Source organism: Babylonia areolata, chromosome 4, assembly GCF_041734735.1.
Source record: "Babylonia areolata isolate BAREFJ2019XMU chromosome 4, ASM4173473v1, whole genome shotgun sequence".
NCBI classification, from domain to species: domain Eukaryota; kingdom Metazoa; phylum Mollusca; class Gastropoda; order Neogastropoda; family Buccinidae; genus Babylonia; species Babylonia areolata.
The window spans coordinates 46813658-46821157 of record NC_134879.1 but is presented as its reverse complement, the minus strand read 5'-3'; positions in this window follow the sequence as shown (position 1 = coordinate 46821157).

Here is a 7500-nt window from a genome sequence, read left to right as displayed (position 1 = left end):
GATTAGAAATACAATATACAGTTGAGTGTGTGCTAGTTTTCCGCTTTTTTGTTATTATGTGTGAATAAGACTAAATGCAGATAATGACTGTTTTTCTCATTTCCAGGTTACAACTGTGTTATGTTACATATCTGAATATATTACCTCTGTAATGTTTGTTTACACCACCCCTTCATGAGGGGCCATGGCCTATATTGAATAAAACATCCGTATCCGTATCCGTATCTCTCTGTGTTCATCGTTTTCAGTGTTATTACTCCCACGCCGCTCATTCCGAGTCCCCCATACAGGGTACGGCTACACCCGGGTTCGTCTTGCCTCAGTCCCAGCGTCTCGGCAGTCCGCAGGGAATTATCAACGTTTAGGTCGCCAGGAGGCCGCACAGCAGAGGAGACTGTGTTGGTGCTGAGTCACACTTCAGTTGTGTTCAGTGGTGCCTGTTCTCATTCAACGTATCTAGTAGGACTCCGCCTGCTAAGCTTTCTAAAGACGACAAAAATCGCTTAGTCGCGGAACCAGACTTGAGTGAGCGTCGTCCCCTGTGTGTGTGTGTGTGTGTGTGTGTGTGTGTGAGTGCGTGCGGTTGTGTGTGTGTGCTTATGTGTTTATGTGCTCTCTCTCTCTCTCTCTCTCTCTTGCTGTGTTGCAAGCAGTGTGTGTATGTGCGTTGTCCCAGAGGCCAGCATCTCGCTACGTATCACTTGCACTGTTTTCTCTATTCCCTTCTTCTCTTTCATCTCCTGATAACTATTGTAATAAAACAATAGAAAACCCTTTAGTGACTGGCCTCTACATGTTCCTGGCCTGCGCGTGGATTCTTTTCTATCCTTTAAATCAGTAAATCATCAGTAATTCTTTTGTACTGTCCCCCCCCTTATTATAATAAAAGCACTCGGGTACACAGCTTCAATTAAATAATAAATGGACACCCAATCCGTGTGGGTAGCCATGAAACGAAAGCTGTAACACGAACTGGATTATGACTTAAACCACAAAACAAAACACAACACAAATGGTTAAAAGAAAAAAAGAAAAAGAAAATCTATATAAAGAAAAGAAAAGAAAGAAAGAAAGCTACACTGAAAAGCTTTGTTACACACACACACACACACACACACACACACACACACACACACACACACACACACACACACACACACACACACACACAAAAAAACAACAACCAACAAACAAACAAACAAAAAACGTGAACAAAGAGCGAGTTACAGCTCAGCCATTGTTACACAATGCAGGCAATGTTCAAAGCCTTGCAGTGGTGGTGGACATACACAACCCTGAACGTGACAACGGTGAATGAGAAGTCACTACAAGGGAGAGACTGTTCATAAGGTAAGTGTGTTTGTGTGTGTGTTGGGGGTGGGGGTGCGAGTGGGGCTGGAGGAGAGGCTGAGAGGGGGATTGAGGGGGGTGTGGGGGTGGAGCAGGAGAGGGGACGAGAGGAGAGGGAGTGGGTTATGGGGAGTGTGGGGAGAACGTGAGGGGGGGGGAGAAGAAGGGAGTATGGGGGGGGAGAGGGGGGTGGGGTGGAGAGGCTGATGGGGCTGTGAGGACGGGGTGGGCGAAGAGAAGACGGAGGGGGGTTAGAAAGAAATAGGTAGTGGTGACGGGGGTGGGGGTGTGGGGGTGTGGGGGGGTGTTGGGCGAAGAAGGGAGTAGGGGGTGGGGGGCAGGTGGGGGTAGAAGGCTGATTGGGGAGGGGGTGTGTGTGGGGGGGGTGTTGGGCGAAGAAGGGAGTAGGGGATGGGGGGCAGGTGGGGGTAGAAGGCTGATTGGGGGGCGTGGGGGGGGGTGTTGGGCGAAGAAGAATGAAGTAGGGGAGGTGGGGGGGAGAGAGGCTGATGGGGATGTGGTGGGGGGACGGGTGGGCAGGAGAGGAGAGGGAAGGGGTGTACAAAGGAATTGTGGGTTGTGGGGAGGGCGGGGATGGGGGGGGTGTGTGAAGGGAGTGGGGAGGGGACTGATGGGGGTGTGAGGACGGGTGGGCAAGAGAGGAGAGGAGAGGGAGGGGGTGTAGAAAAGAACAGTAGGTTATTGGGAGTGGAGTGTGGGGAGGGCGGAGGTGGGGTGTGTGAAGGGAGTAGGTGAGAGGTGCGGTAGGGGCGGGGGGGGGGGGGGGGAACGGGGAGGAGGGGCAGAGAGGCTGATGGGGGTGTGAAGACGGGTGGGCAGGAGAGGAGAGGGAGAGGGAGGGGATGTAGAAAGGAATAGTAGTTTATGGGGAGTGACGAGAGTGGGGAGGTGGGGGAGGGGGGGGGGGAGGGAGGCCCTGTTTGCGTGGTCAGCGTTTTGTACCGACTGACATCCCTCAGCCATAGCAGCAAGCCACGCCAGCCAGCTTGTTTATCTTCAGTGTGATCACTGGACTTCATCCTCCTCCTGACACGCACACCGTGAGCTCTGACCATCTCGAATGACAAGGCAAAGACAACAACAAAGGCCACCACATGATGTATACTGTCTCGCCTAGCGTTTTTTTTGTTGTTTTTTGTTGTTGTTTTTTTTGTTACAGCTGGGGTTTCTACTTCTTTTTCTTCATCGCCCCTTGCCTCCTCCACCTCACCTATACCCCTCCCCTATCTCCTCACTTGATAGATTGGCCTCAGATTGTCTGACCACACATGACGAGAAACAGGACAGCTTGACCACAATGGTCATCTTGTCCATAGGTCACTGTGCTCCTGTATAGGCTTACCTCTCGCACGCACCCCCCACCCCCCCACCCCACACACACACACACACACACACACACAAACACACCCTTTTCCCTCCCTCAAAAGTCCACCCACGCCCCTTCCCCATATCATTATAGCCTTTTCCCATCTTGTTCAGGAATGTGATCCAAGTCCAAGTTTTCTTTCCACGAAGCAGTGAATGATCTGCCACATGGTTTACCATATCTAATATCTAAAAATGTAAGAGAATGAAAAAAAAAAGAGAGAGAGAGAGAAAAAAACTGAGACAAGAAACAAGAAAGCTTTCTGTTTCTCTTATGTGAACCAAAGGTACACAATTTCACAATTTCATGTTATTACTGCTAAGCGCTTCCAGTCGGCTTGTATGTACACCTGTAAATGAGGGGAAAAAACACACACACAAAAAAACAACAACAACCAAAAACACCCCCAACATGCCAGGATAAAAACGGTCATACACGTAAATTCGCACTCGAGTGAATGTGGGAGTTGCAACACACGATACCAGAAGAACTGGTCTTGGAGTTGATTTGCATGCATTTGCGATGATTTTTAGTGTGCTTCTGTGAGGCCTGGCTCCTGGTGCATGTTTTTGACTTGGGTGAATGTGATATGCTTTTATCTTGCTGTGATTTTGGGCCTGTGTGATGTGAGACTATGATATTGCCTGTGATGATTTTACATTATATGTGCGTGTATGTATGCATGTGTATATGTATATGTATGCGTGTGTTTATATGTGTATGTATGTGTGTGTATATATATATATATATATATATATGTATATATATATATATATATATATATATATGTGTGTGTGTGTGTGTGTGTGTGTGTGTGTGTGTGAGTGTGTGTGTGTGTGTGTATACATATATATATATATATATGTGTGTGTGTGTGTGTGTGTGTGTGTGTGTGTGTGTGTGTGTGTGTCACTTAGTTTGAAGTAAGTAGATTTTAGCAAGCGTGATGTGAGATAGTCTGAAATATGTATTTTAGCAAATGTGATGTGAGACTCTGTCTATTTATCTATTTCATCATATTTTATTTTTTCTCATTTTCATTTTATTTTATCTTTTACACATATTTTTATGTCACTTAGTCTTAAATTTGTATATCTTATTGTAAAGTGCGGTGAGCCGCATTTGAGATGGGGGTACGGCGCTATAGAAAGCCTGCATATTATTATCATCATCATTATTATTATCATCATCATTATTAAGAAGGAAAGGCCAGAAACCTAACTGCTTCAAAAGGAATCTCCAGCAGGTATACGAGGGTAGACCAAAAAAGTGATGGCTGACGTCTTGGGGATGAGTAAGCTGTCTGCAAGGTGGGTTGCCCAGAACGTTGGCACCAGATCAGAAGCTGGACAGACTTGAAACTTCAAGGGATCTTCTGCCTTGTTTCCGGGCCGACCCAGCTCATTTATCTCTGGGAATTGGTACGTGGGTTGAAACGTGGGGTCACCAATTTGAGCTTATATCTATCTATCTATCTATCTATCTATATATATATATATATAAAGATTTTTTTAAAGCAAAGCAAGCACTGGAAGCACCTTGGTTCTCCCACTCCCAAGAAATTTAAACAGGTGGCATCTTTTGGAAAGAACATAGCTCATACTATCTGGGGATTGCGAGCTAGGGAATCATAACAACTGACTACCTTCAAAGGGGTCACACTACCACAGGAGACTATAATACCTCAGAACTGCGCCACCTTAAAAAAAAAGCCACCAAAGAGAAACGCCGAGGAAAGCTCCGAACAAGGGTCCGTGTACTGCAGGTCAATGTACCAGTTCAAGCCGAGCAAGTGGCAGTGACTGAGGCTGCCAGCTGTGGGTTCCAACTTTTGCCCCGTCTGCATAACTCACCAGGCCTGGCTCCATCTGGCTTTTTCCTGCTCCCCAAACTGAAATCCCATCTTCGTGGGCGCCGTCCTGGGAGTGACGATGACGTCATTCATGCAGTTGAGGCATTTTTGGAGGCGCAAGATGCAATCTTCTTCCACGCAGAGATAACAATGCTTGAATACGGCTGGACAAAGTACATTGCAGCCAAGGGAGACTATATTGAAAAGTGGGAAAGAGTTAAGTTTCTCAAGCCAAGCTTTTTTTTTGGTGAGGCCGAAAACTTTTTTGAAAAATCCTCGTACGTTTTCATACCCGTCCTTTGGCTGAAACAAAACTTTTTTTTTTCCCCTTGTACACAAGGTTATATTTTGACTTTTCACGACATCAATGTGATTCAACATTCACATAGCAAAACATTTGGTCCATCAATGATCATCGAAAAAAAAAAAAAGAAAAGAAAAAAATCATTATTTTGTTGAGATACAAGGGTTATTTTTCAATATGATAATACTTATAATAGTAATAATAAGATGAAGAACAATAACAAATAATAAAGAACAAGATAAACAAGATACCAAATGTCACATCATGGCATGTATACATGTTGAAATAGCTTCAAGGAGTACTAGTATTTTTTTGTTTGTTGTTGTTGTTTTTATAAAGTGTTATTAAAGGATTATTATAATTATGTTATCCATTACCTGTGGCAGCTTACTTCTTTTATCAAAATTGATGTACAAACATGTCAAATTTTGCAGTATATTCATTTTTAAACAAAACTTTATTCACTAAACATGTTATACATTTACACGCAGACAGCGGAGCAACAACAAGCTAACAGCTTATAACATCGTGCTCAGGAATGTGATTGAATTCGTTGGTTTCGTCTGACGGCTGGTGAACACAACAGAAATGCAGTTATGTTGAAATATTCCTTTTTTGACATGTACACACACCAACGGTGAAAGCAATGTGCAGATACTACACAGGACTGGACAATGTGTTTTGCTCCAGAACGCGACACACAGAAGACGTGGGAGAAACTAAATATTCATTGTAGCTATGAGTGACTGTTTTCTGTACGTATTTCTCTGACCCCTTACTTAAAGGTTGCGGTTAACCTCTTATCTGCCGTCATGAAAACTGATAAACTGGACGAAAAAAAAGATAAATACTACTATCTTTAGCTGTCAAGTGCCCCTTTGATCAACTAACGACACACACACTTGGGAGGAAGTTGTTTTTTCTTCTTTTAAATGTCCCGTCACACGTACTAGTGACAACAGATATCTACTTAAGTATTTATCTAAACTTCAATGTTATCATTTAAGAATAGTTGTTTTTTTTTAAAGGGTATGAGAGGAGAGGGGTGCTGTATGGTGAGTTCGGACAACAACCAATGATAAAGTTGATGACGAGACATGTTCTGAACCACACTCAAAGGCTACTTGTTGCGAGACAGACGGTATTCAACACACAGACCTGCTGACTGTCTGTGGGTGCTCCACACCTTGGCTGACTGGGGGGCTTTTAAAGACGGCGGTAACACAAGGTAATTGGTATCCTCTGGAGCCTTGAATAACTCCCGGCTGTTCGTCTTCACACACACACGTACACACACACACGCGCGCGCGCACGTACACACACACACACACACACACACACACACACACGTCCGTGAAGATAGAGAAGATGGTTTAACTGTCTGAAATGTAGTAAGAACTGGACGTCAGATAGAGTTACGTGAACCATTTGACGCGAAAACAAAAACTAAAATAGCAACGAAACTATATTTGTAGAATCCGTGCAACCAATTTATATACAAAGCAATCGTAACCCATGTATACACAAATTCAAACATCTTCTACCGGTTTTTTTTTGAGAACATTCTTCTTCTTCTTCTTCTTCCTCTTCTTCGTGGGCTGGAACTCCCACGCTTGCTTGTATGTACAAGTGGACTTTACGGGAATGACATGATTTTTTCACCCTGCATTGTAGGCAGCCATACTCCGTTTTCGGGGGTGTTCATGCTGGGTATGGGTCTTCTTTCCATAAGCCCAACCGAACGCTGGCATGGATTACAGGGTCTTTAACATGCGTATTTGATCTTCTGCATACGTATATATACCGAAGAGGGTTAAGGCACTAGCAGGTATGCACGTCCGTACATTGACTCGAAAGATCGGGAAAGAAAAACATCCACTCTTAAACTCGCAGGTGCGCCCCAAAGCGGGGATCGAACTCAGGGAAGCTCCGGGAGGGAAGGGGGGCAGGAGGAGGGGGGGGGGGGGGGCGGGGGGGGGGGGCAAGATTCCTCTTGGCTCTAACCATTCGGCCACCGCACCCGCGCAAACAGGTCACAGATTATGGTCAGCCGGAGTAGACTGCTGGACGGCCCAGTCAGGTGCCCCAAGGGAACTAACTGACCGATCAGCAGATAAGCCCTGGGGGCCGGTCTGTGTGAGATTAACCACTGGTCAGTCACAGTTACTGTGGATTTACCGTTACGTCAAAGTGTCAGCACCTTGGCGACAGGCTGGTGGGGATGGGGGGTGGGGGAGGTATGGGGGGCGGGGGGGGGGGGAGTGAAGACTATGTCATCATTATCAGTATCAGTGGTTGAAGTTCCCTTCTGTGGGACAGTAGAGAAGGTTGTTATACGTAGTGCTCAATACCGTACCTGCTGACCCAGTGAACTATTGATCCTGAAGCATGTGGGATGAGTTATGCTCAGCTAGCAAAGATTGGGTCCAGTGAAAACATGTGGAACACACACACGTGCACACGCACACACGCAGACACACACACAGACGCACACACACATATATATACAAATAAATATATATACATATGTGTATATATATATATATATATAGAGAGAGAGAGAGAGAGAGAGTATATATATATATATATATATATATATATACAGAA